Genomic DNA, 11911 nt, shown 5'->3' with positions numbered 1-11911 from the left:
GCAATGTAATGCAACTTGCTCGATTTTTCTTGCAAGTCTAAACTCAGCTTTAGATACTTGAAATCACAATCGTTTTCATCACTTTCGGTCACACGGTAGACGAGGGTAGAAGGAGCGTGAATGCGATTGCGAACGTCAGAGCGGTAGACATACGAATACGGCCACTGGTTGGAGCAGTTTTTTTATATATTTTTTGTATAATTAAATAATTATGAGTTAATATTGCATTTTATAAATAACATTAGAACACTATAGGTACGCTATAATGAGTGTTTTATTGCACTTTGAAATTTTAAATTATGGTTAAGTTTTTGCTATTCTATTAATCATGTCTGAAACGCCACATTATGTGCATTGTCATTCCAAAAAGTGGTGTTATATTTATTTAAATGGATACTCAACAATTTGATTATAAAAATGCTTTGTAATGTTTAATTTATGAAGATTTATTTTTTAATAATAAATACACTAAAACGAAACTATGTTTTATTTAACGTTAGTTTTCATCGATCATTACATCACTATTGTTTTACACCACGGCAGTTTGACTTTATTCCCCGAAACAACTAGATCCAAATTGCTTTGACAAATTATGCAAAAAAAAACATACGGTCCAGGAGGTCCAGGAGGATAATAGGTACCTAATAATATTCCACTAAAGTTCCAAAACTGTTCCAAAACCTATTTATTAGAATATCCCCCGTCGGTTCTTCACGAAGATATTTCAAAATTTAGGAAAAGTGGCTCCATCAATTTCTTGATGATTCTGCCAGTGTCGAGGTTGACAGAGACACGGTGGGTAGGTGGACGACTTGTTTGATTATCAGCTAGTTTTCGGTGGGATAACTACCAGTTACTATCTGAAATGAGGATACGATACACTAGGCACGAAGATATTTATGTTTATATACTTATTCCATTTGACACAAGATGGCTTTAGAGTCAAAATAAAACTCCCATTAGACACTAGATGGCGCTACAAGCTAATAAAACATTAAAAATTGGTAAAAAAAGTATTTTGTTATAACTTCCTCCGCTTAAGTATCTTATTAGGCGCCAGTTCACAGAATGCGTCTCTTCAGAGGCAGTTTCGTCCTCTCAGTATATAAAAAAGGTACTCTGTGGTTTCGATTTCGACCTCGCGGTAGATTATTCCATTTAACACAAGATGGCGTTAAGTCAAAACAAAAATTCCCTTCGACACTAGATGGCGCTACGAGTAAAATAAAAGCAGTGTTCCAAAACCGTATTTTATTAAAACTTCCTCCACTTAAGTATCTCAGGGCGTCAGTTGACGAGATGCGTCTCTTCGGAAGCAGTTTCGTCCTAGCGGTAGATTTTGGTGCTTTTGTCGACACAAGATAGCGTTAGTCAAGATAAAACTTCCATTCGACACTAGATAGCGCTACGAATAAAAAAGCAGTGTTCCAAAAAATAATTTTATTAAAACTTCCTCCGCTTAAGTATCTCAGGGCGCCAGTTGACGGGATGCGTCTCCTCAGAAGCGGTTTCGTCCTCGCGGTAGATCTTGATGCTTTTGTCGGCTTCAGCTGTGATCAGACGCGAACCGGAACGGTCGAAGGTCATCGCGAAGATGCCGGCTTCGGAGTCCATAGAGCCCGGCTGGACGGCCGACTGAGGAAGGAAATTGGACGTTGATTTATTAAATTGTCTTTACTGTTATTGAGTACGGTCGTCAGCGGAGTGTGCAAAAATATCTGACGCACCCACCGGCCCTAGAAATAGTCGTATCGTGCTCGTGAGTGTACATGGAAAATGGACAACTGGAAATTATACAATCAAGCAGAAAAATTGACACTTTGAAATACGAAGGAAACTGTCCATTCTGAATATCGTCAAAAATGGAATCTTGTAAATTGAAAAATATGATATAGACTGTTAGAAAGAATGACCATTTTTATTTACGTAGACTGAGAAAAATTGGACGTAGTTTAGCAAAAAGGACACAAAGCACTGTCAAGTTATTCTAAAAATTCGCTTTACTTTCTACTAGATCCAAAATTAAAAAAAAAAACTTCAAATTCAAAACAATTTATCAATTTATTCACAACAATGACAGGAAACAAAATTAATAAAACCTACATAAACATACCTAACTATAAAAAGAAAACACCATAATAAGAAATAAAATATGTTCCAACTGAAATACTAAATTCGTTTTACAAATTACCTACGTTTTGGTCCTGATTCAGACTACATTCAATCAATGCATATTTTATTTTGCTCCTAATTTATAATAGACAAAATTCAATTCGGACTTTTTTCGCAAACTAATTCCGAAAAACTCAGACGCGAGCCTGGGTTTGAACCCACGAAATTATGAATAGCCCAACAATACAAACAATATTTAGAAGTTCGACCTTTTTATCCAGCCGGCCCTTTCTTGAACAACAATTACCTGCAGCCGCTGGAAGTTGTACCCGGTGCGCCAGTCCCAGCAGTAGAGGGTGCCGTTGTCGCCGCCGCTGACCAGCACGCCCTCCGGGGTTGACGGCCATGCAGTTGACAATAGCGTTGTGCCCGGACAGGTTCTGGATGAACTTGCCGTCGGGGCACTTCCACTGTTTTATGTTGTCCGGGGACGCTGGGGGGATCAAGACGACAGATAAGGGATATTATTCGAATATTTAGTCAACTAATCCTAGTAACCCCTCTTATGCTTAAGACACGGATCCGTGTCAAATTTAAAGCTATGTTTTTGTATTTTTTTTAAATCAGCTGAATTTGTGCTCATTATAACAGATGAGACTAAAATTCAGTGCTTTTTTAGTCGCATACGAATGCGAAAGTTTGTGTGTGTGCGTGTGCGAGAGAGAGAGTGAGATTTATTTACACAAATAAATCTTAAATATAAACCTTATTTGCAACGCAATAAAATCAACATGTGTATGACTGATTCTCCTTTGGTACCTATACATATTTTGTGTTTATGTTTAGTTATGTAGTTAGTAAGCATCACTTTGCACAAGAATTTTAGCATCAGAGCGCGACGCCAACAAACTGTTTTAGAGTTTGGCGTACTGATAATAAATTGTTATGTATGTGCTAATATTAATAAATAAATTAATTAAAAAAAATTTGACACAAACGTAAAATAGAAACACAAACAACATTATGCTTCCTGTCCACTGACAACATTAGTGTTGAATGGTGTAAAATGGACCCCACTCAGCAGTAAGCAGCGTTGCAGCAAGCCGTGACGTTGTTTTTCCGGGGGATACATTTCGAATTAAAAAAAAACTCACAAACATAGTACACCGTAACGACACGAACGCTAGCGGCACACGATTTAGAAAAAAATATGTATACAAAAATACAATAAACATGACTAATGGTTAGGCGGAAACGTGCGTGACCTAAATAGCTGGCAATCTAGTACTAAAGTGCGAACGCGCAAAAAGAAACAAATACGCCAGCCATTTGCAATAAATGCAAGCATTTACCGACATTAAAAAATTAAAAACTCAAGTTTATCCATTTTGTTTTACGTGTATAAGGACATTTTCACAAAAAAAGTGTACCTACTTTTTTCTATTTTAGAAAAACATGTCTTTCCTATTCAGAATCAAGAGCACAATCGATTCCGATAGTTGAATGAAATGTCAGTTTTGTGACGTTTTTTTCATACACTCTGTATAGGGTCACAAAACTGACTCATAAAATTTGTATAAACAAATTAAATACATTTTGAAAGAAAAGGTACACTTTAAAAAAAAGCCTATAAACTAGTGTTTTATGCAACTGTATCGTAATAGGGGTCCTTAAAACACGAGTGTGGGTTTATGAAACGAGGCGTAGCCGAGTTTCATAATAGGGTCACATGAGTGTTTTAAGGCCTAATTACGTACAGTTGCATACAATATTTTATCTATATCCATATATTAAATCCTCTATCATGTGTTCCGCGAACCATTGAGAATGACCTGCATTAACGAGAACTAGGTAGGTATGTCTGCCCCACGAGCTGCGCCCGCTGCGCCTCGTGCAGGTCGCGGCGCCCCCCTCTCCCCCCGTGCTGTAATGATGTATGAAATAATGACCATTACGATACAGCCGTGTTCATAATAGAATCCAATGTCGTAATGCTGGTCATTACCTATGGTTTTTGAACGCATAATTGAGGATTTACTATATGGGTGTAGATAAAGGTACGTTACCTGATGCGAAGGTGTTGAGCGCGGGATGGAGCGCGATGGCGCGCACGGACTTCTTGTGGTTGGTGAGCGTGCACAACGCGCGTCCCGCCGCCAGGTCCCACAGACGGAGCGTCGAGTCGTGCGACCCCGTTATTATCTGCGGCGATAATATGCTTTACAAGGGCCGGGCGGCAAGTTGATATGGAGAATGAGAAATGAGCCAGCCTTGTGGGCACCCTGCCTAATAGTCAGTCGCTGCGATTTGGGTGATATCCTACTATATCCTACTATCTAATATTTAAAATTAAAAGTTTGTGAGTGAGTGAGTAAGTGAGTGAGTGAGTATGTTTGTTACTTCTTCACGCTGAAACGGCTGGACGGATTTGGATGAAATTTGGCGAAAAGTTAGTTTATAACCTGGATTAAAACATAGGATACTTTTTATCCCGATATTCCCACGGGATAGGGATAAAATTCGAAAAAACAACCGCTAGGCCTAGAGTCATGAAAATAGGTATGTAGGTAGCTGGACATCTGGATGGAAACAGGATACTTTTTATCCCAGTGTTTCTACGGGATAGGGATAAAATCTCTAAATAACAACCGTTAGGCTTAGAGTCATTAAATTTGGTATGTAGGTAGCTGGACTTCTGGAATAACACATAAGCTACTTTTTATCCCGATATACCCATGGGATAGGGATGAAATCTCGAAATAACAACCGCTGGGTTTAGAGTCATGAAATTTGGCATGGGTGTTTCAATTTAACGTCAGTGAAAACCACGATGTAATTTTAGGGAATTCCCACGATATCTGCGATAGCTGTATGTAATAATTTACGCGTAGAAATAGATTTTTTGGATTAGAGTAAGTTAGTTTTAGTTTTATTTTTATTTATTTTTGTTAATTATTGTATATATTATTTGTTTGTTTATAAATAAAAACAATAGAGAATGAGAAAAGTATGAATTGTAGGCATCTGCCTCTCCTTGCTCCGCCCTTGATGCTTTTTCTTTTATTCGACTGGATGGCAAACGAGCAAGTGGATCTCCTGCTGGTAAGAGATTACCACCGCCCATAGACACCTGCAACACCAGGGGGACCTCAAAGATGAAAATTGACTGAAGGCACGCCCATCTGTCAAGTGTTAAATCCAAGTAATCATACTGTATCTAAATGTTAGACCCTGTATATGTATAGATATGGTACCTGGGGCTCGCTAGCCTGGCACACGAGCGAGGCTATGGTGTCCGTGTGTCCGGTGAGCGTGTGCACGTTGGCCTTAGTGCGCATGTCCCACACGCGCGCGGTGGCGTCGCGCCCCGCCGACACCAGCACGTCGATGGTGGGGTGCAGCGCCAGTGTGTACACCGCCGATAAGTGCCCGTGGTAGTGACGGATCACCTGGAGAAAGATGGTTACGGTGGTTTCAGTTCAGACTAGCTTGCTATTTGCGCGTAAAGCTCGTTTTTAGGGTTCCGGAGCCAAAATGGCAAAAACGGAACCCTTTTAGTTTCGCCATGTCTGTCTGTCTGTCCGTCCGCGGCTTTGCTCCCCTGAGCAAAAGAAACTTCCTACTTTCAATGCTAGAAAGCTGTAATTTTGCACGAATATGTATGTAAACTATGTCGACAAAATGATACAACAAAACGTTACAAAAAAAATTTTTTTAGTGTACCTCCCATAGACGTAAAGTGGGGTGTTTTTTTTCTAATCCAACCTTGTAGTGTTGGGTATCGTTGGATAGGTATTTTAAAATCATTAGGGGTTGCTAAAACGAATTTTCGATTCAGTGATTTGTTTGCAAAATATTCAACTTTAAAGTGCAAATTTTCATTAAAATCGAGCGTCCCGCCCCTCTAAAATCTAAACCGGTGGGTGGAAAATTTTGAAAAAATTCACAATGGTAGTAAAATATCAAAGTTCTTGAGAATTATTAGTAGTTTAAGAGTAAATAGCAGCCTAAGGTATAAAACATACCTAAACTTGGAAGATTCCGTATAAAATAGAAGAAATCCTTAGAAAAATATTACTTATTTTTTTCGTAATGGCTACGGAACCCTATTTTGGGCGTGTCCGACACGCTCTTGGCCGGTTTTGTAAGCGTGTATGCGCGCACAGGTGCGGTTTAGTTATCTTCGAGCGTTGAACACGCAGGAAAACGCGCGTTCGGTGTAAGCACCTATGCACAAAAAGGATCGCATACGCGCAGAAAAAAACGCTAGTCTGAAACCACCTTTACATTCGACAAGTTGAGGTGAATGCTCCAAAGAATTATTTGACCTGCTACCTGCTGCGAAATTCCACCATCGCACCTCCCGCCGAAAGTCTAAATATCATCGACATCTTCTTCATGAATGGCGAACTACCACTGTGCATTTCCTTCGGCACTTCCTGTCACGTACAGTGAAATTGTAAAATCAACTTCCGTCAGCAGTGTTTTTGGACAGACAACACTATGACATCCGGGCTTTTAAGAGGGCTTATACTTTCTTAAAAGGCTGGCAACAGACCAATGACTCTCTTTGAGTAGTTGGCACTCATGTGCAGTACCGTAAACTGCTTCAACTTTGCCCTCTGGCCCCAACATTGCCTGATTTGATTTAGAGTCGATAACTTAGCACTCGTATAATTTTTTTAATTTTTATCTACGGGAGTTATTATTACGGAGATAAAAGCTTTAAACCCTATACGGGTGCTAAGTTATCGACTTTAAATCAAATCAGGCAATGTTGGGGCGAGATGGCAAAGTTGAAGCAGTTTACGGTAGTGATCATTTCACATCAGATAACCCGCTTGCTCGTTTTCCTCCCTCTCATAATACAAAAAGTTACACATCATCATGGCCATGTGTTTTTCATGGTTTTAAGGCCAAGTAAAAAAAATATCTTTTTTTTCTTACTTTAATCAAGGTTTCAATGTCGTATAATGCACGTCTGTAATATTAATGTGCTGTGAATAAAATGTTAATGTCACCTTATTGTATTCTAAATCCCAGCATTTAACTTGTCTGTCTTCACCGCAACTGAATAAGTAAGGATGCCTAGACGACACCTCCAAGCCTGCCAAAAAATAAATATAAATAAATGTACATATTCACGTACGCTTAGGAAATAACAAATTCTATGTAGTGAGCAGTATTGGGTGGGCAGTATTTGAATTGCTTGTAATTAAAAAAATGACAACATAAATGTATTTATTTTTAGTAATATTGATGAACTAGTATATCGGAATTAAAGTTTCGATTTGGCTAGTCATTTCCGTTTTGATTATGAAACATTGTTATTGTATACGCAATACATTTTCGAGGCTGCTGAATGCACATATGCGTTTGCAGTACAATCGATACTGAATAAAGCAAAGATTATAGCATGAACAAATGTTTATAATGTTTGATTGAATAAGGTAAAGTTTGGTGCGTAACAAAGTATATAACAACAATTGACATAATGCAACAATTGATATAATTTTCATTTGATATAATGTAATTTAAATAAATTTTTTTTTTTTTTTTTTTCTTTAATGGCTTTCACTCTTGCCGTGATAGCAAGACGTATTTTGCCAGTGTCGGCGTAGAGACATTACACACGTGAGGAGAATGTTCGGTTTTTGAAATTTTGATCTTGGGGAAGGAACAGACAGGAGACCTAAACAAATAACATATGTTATGGACGGCACAAAGACCACAAAGACAATTACATTTTTTTTTTTAATCATAGGGTATTGGAAGAGTTTTAAGCATGCTAGCATAAAAGGAAGAGTTGAAAAGGAAACAAAAAATAATATAATAATAAGCATGCTGCAGATACTACAACTTAATGTTGTGGCACTGAATAAATTTGATTAAGATTTTTATCAAGGAAGAATCAAGTAGAGCAAGAAGAGTCAGAAAGTTAATAGGTCGCGGAACATCCTTAGGCAGCGCGTCATATAGAGAGTAAGTGAGTCTACCGCAACTGAAAAAAATGTGATCTAAAGAACCCTCGTCGAGACCACATTCACACAAAGAGTTGTCCCGAACCCTGATTTTTAGACAAGAACACCGGAGTACAGACATGACCTAAACGGAGTCGGCAAATGGTAGAAGTGACCCATTTATTAGCTGAGCGGAAACGGTAAAACCAAGGCTTTCGGGGATTAACGGTTGGATGTTCCCATAGTGTCGACCTTTCTGGAGTCTGGAGGAGTCCCACATAGTCTGCCAGGAATTCCTCAAGTCATTCTGAACGGACATCATTAGGTCTGATGGTAAAATGATGTTATAATCCTGGGAACCGATTTCAATGGCATCTTTTGCCCATGTGTCCGCTCTTTCATTACCTATTATGCCGCAGTGACTGGAATCCATGCAAGCGTAACTTCTAGTCCCTGTTGTTTGCATCGGTATAGAGACTCTTTAATTTTTAATATAATTGGAAACTTTGTTTCATTTTAAAATGGTTACCGACAATTGCTTGCAGGCAGCTTTTGGAATCGGAAAAAATTAAAGCTTTTGAGATGTTATGCGAATTCGAAAATCTTATAGCCTCTAAGATAGCAATGGATTCCCCAGTGAAAACCGATGATTGAGATGGTCCTTTCTGAGTCAAAAAATTTGGTATTTGGGAATCCATACAGCTGATCCTACACTACCATTGGGGTCTAACTTAGAAGCATCTGTGAAAATGGGTAGCCAGTCCTCCCATTCTTGTAATTTTTTATTAAATTTAATATTGGCCGCTGGGCTATCCTTGTCAATGCCAAAATCAAGGATAACATTGGGGATGTAGGTTAAGGACTCATAGTTGACCTCAAAAATAGGATTGGTGTTGGTCGTATATATAGGGACGGAAGATTTTTCAACTTGGAATATGAGACAATGTACTTCGGTTTTTCCTTATTTGACCAATACGTGTTTTCAGATACTTCTTGGGAAAGCTCCTCCAGACGAGGAAGAAGAGGATGATTGGAGATAGAACACGCCTTAAAGATGAAACGGTCTGCCAGTATTGCCTGCGGAGGGAGAGGGGAGGATCCAAGCATTCAACCTGCATAGCGATTTTTGGTGAGGATTTCATTGCACCTAGAGTGATACGCAGACATTTGGCTTGAATCAGGTCCAACTTTTTAAGAGCATTTTTATTACAGGGTTCAATCACGAGCGAGCCATAGTCAAACTGACTGCGGATCACTGCATTGTACACGAGCTTTTGGCAGTATGGGTGAGCGCCCCACCAAACCCCAGAGAGAGCCCGAAGAACATTAATACCCTTTTCGCATTTGCTGGTTACATACTCCAAATGCGGAACGCCAGTCATCTTAGAATCCAGGAAGACTCCGAGGAATTTCACAGCGTCCAAACAGGGATGACCTCATCATCATACCGGATATCCATGATAGGAATGGATCTGCTACGTGTGAAAGTTACTATGCAGCTTTTAGATGGTGATAAAGTCAGACCATGATCATCTAGCCAGATCTTGAGATAACTGAGCGCTTCATTGAGTTTAGAAGGAGCAGCATCTGTTGACTGAGAACTGGTATACAGCACCAAGTCATCAGCATACTGAAGTATACTACAGAAGGGGGAGACAGATTGTTCAATATCATACGTATATATATTATAAAGAAGAGGGGAGAGCACCGAACCTTGAGGGAGTCCCTGCCATAGGGTACGAGGAGGGAGGAAACTATTGCCAGATCGAATTTTTATGGTACGTCCTATGAACAACTTACAAACAAAGTGAACTATCCTCGCAGGAATACTCAGCTGAAGCATTTTTGCTCTGAGTACTGGAAGAAGAACATTGTCGTATGCGGCAGAGATGTCCAAGAAGCACCAACGAGATGTTGTTTTTTGGAGAAGGCCAATCTAATGTCTGAGGTCAGAATCGATAAGTTGTCCATTGTACTTTTTCCTTTACGGAATCCGAACTGAGAGTTTGCGAGTAATTTTTCCTTTTCTACGAACCATTCCAACCTATTCTTAATAAGATGTTCGAAGATTTTACCAATTGATGCAGACAAAGCAATTGGGCGATAAGAGCTAGCTACCTGAGGGTCCTTCCCTGGTTTAAGGAATGGGATAATAATTTGGCTCGTCCATTCCTGTGGGATTTCACCAGTCACGAAAAACAAATTGTACAGTTTTAGTAGATGTTCCTTTGAGAAGCGATTAAGTTTCCGGATAAAAAGATAGGGAATGCCATCTTCTCCGGGGGAACTGTTACGTAGTCCATCTAAAGCCAACTCAAGTTCAGTGAATGTGAAGGGATTGTCGAGAGGACCTAGTTCCGCAGGGGAAGGGAAGGGTCGATACAGGATTTCTCTGGAACTGATGAAGGAGCCAATTTGTCCGCAAACTCTGCCAACCAGGAAGGAGGGTTAGGAGAGGCTGAACAAACAGGATGGAAAGAGCCCCGAAATCTTTTAATATTTTTCCATACCAGCGATGGCGGGGTTCTAGGGTTGAGGCTTTCGCAAAATCCCTTCCATCCTTTCTTTTTTGCTTTATTTAGGAGACGTTTAGTACGGGCAGAAATTTTTTGATAGGCAACAAAATCATCGGAAAGACCAGACTCATTAAACTTACGTTCCGCGTTGTCTCTTGCTTTGATCGCCGCCGTGCATTCTGCATCCCACCAGGGAGGTGAAGGGATTTTGCTACTACGTATTTTTTTCTTAGGGATGTACTTATCTGCTGCTTCTAGTAGAATCGATTGGAAGTAGAGGTATAAATCTAAGGGATTTGATAGGTTGGGATCTAGCTCTTTTAATTTATTTTCAATATAATGAGAGTAGCTTGGCCAGTCCGCTTTATCCAACCTATATTGAAGGAGGGGTTGGGGGACGGGTGAGGGAAGAACAGAGGATGGCTGGGAAATAATTATAGGGAAGTGATCACTTCCGAATGACTGACTCAGAACCTGATAGGATAGCGAACACGAAAGATTGGAGAGCTAGCAGACAAATCCAGAACAGAGTTGGGGTTTTGTCCGGGATATACCCGATGAGTGGGAGAGCCGTCGTTGATGATTACGACATTAATGTCATCAAACAGGTCCAGAAGGAAGGAAGAAAATATGTCAGAATGTGATGAACCCCAGGAGGTGTTATGACTATTAAAATCACCCATAATGAGGAGAGGAGGTGGGATCGAGAACAAGATTGTAGAAAGGTCGGGTATTAAGTTGATATTTGGGTGTGGGATATAAATTGATACGCAATTAATTCCCATGACATTGGCCGCAACAGCGTTAATATCATGGAATGAGGAGGGAGAGGGATTTGTGAGAAAGTGTAACCTCTTTTAATCAATAACGCACAACCAGCACGTCCATCACCGCGGTCCTCCGAAGGCATGAGAAGCCCGGGATCCTAAACTGGGAACCCGGTCTCAGCCATGTCTCCGAAATGGCCGCCACTGAAACGAAGTGCTCGTTGATGAGATTGATTAGTTCTGGTTTTTTTAGGGATGATACTACGACTATTCCATTGAAGAAAATTGGCCTGGGGGCCATTGGAGAAGGATAATCGCTCAGCAAGTGAAACCATTAATGGGGCAACGTCGGGCGGTAAACAATCGCTCCATTTGGCGATTATATTCGTGAGAAGTTTGAATAGTAATTCCATAAGGTCAATCGGGTCTCAACTGGCATCCGCCGTGACGATAGGGCGTAGCCATTGGGGAGTTGGGATTGTGGGGTCGAGATAATATCTCTATGGGCTTGCCGTCATAGCCTGGAGACAGAGGGACCTTGCTCTAGATTTACGGG

At 40.1% G+C, this 11911-nt stretch overlaps 1 pseudogene; it reads right to left on the bottom strand.

Annotated features, from left to right (window-relative positions):
* Nucleotides 1-1425: 1425 nt before the first annotated feature.
* LOC141436604 (pleiotropic regulator 1-like) lies at nucleotides 1426-7247 on the bottom strand (annotated as a pseudogene).
* Nucleotides 7248-11911: the final 4664 nt, after the last annotated feature.

This window comes from Choristoneura fumiferana, chromosome 16 (genome assembly GCF_025370935.1).
Source record: "Choristoneura fumiferana chromosome 16, NRCan_CFum_1, whole genome shotgun sequence".
NCBI classification, from domain to species: Eukaryota; Metazoa; Arthropoda; class Insecta; order Lepidoptera; family Tortricidae; genus Choristoneura; species Choristoneura fumiferana.
The sequence above is the reverse complement of the archived record's forward strand: the minus strand, read 5'-3'. Positions and strand labels throughout refer to the sequence as shown.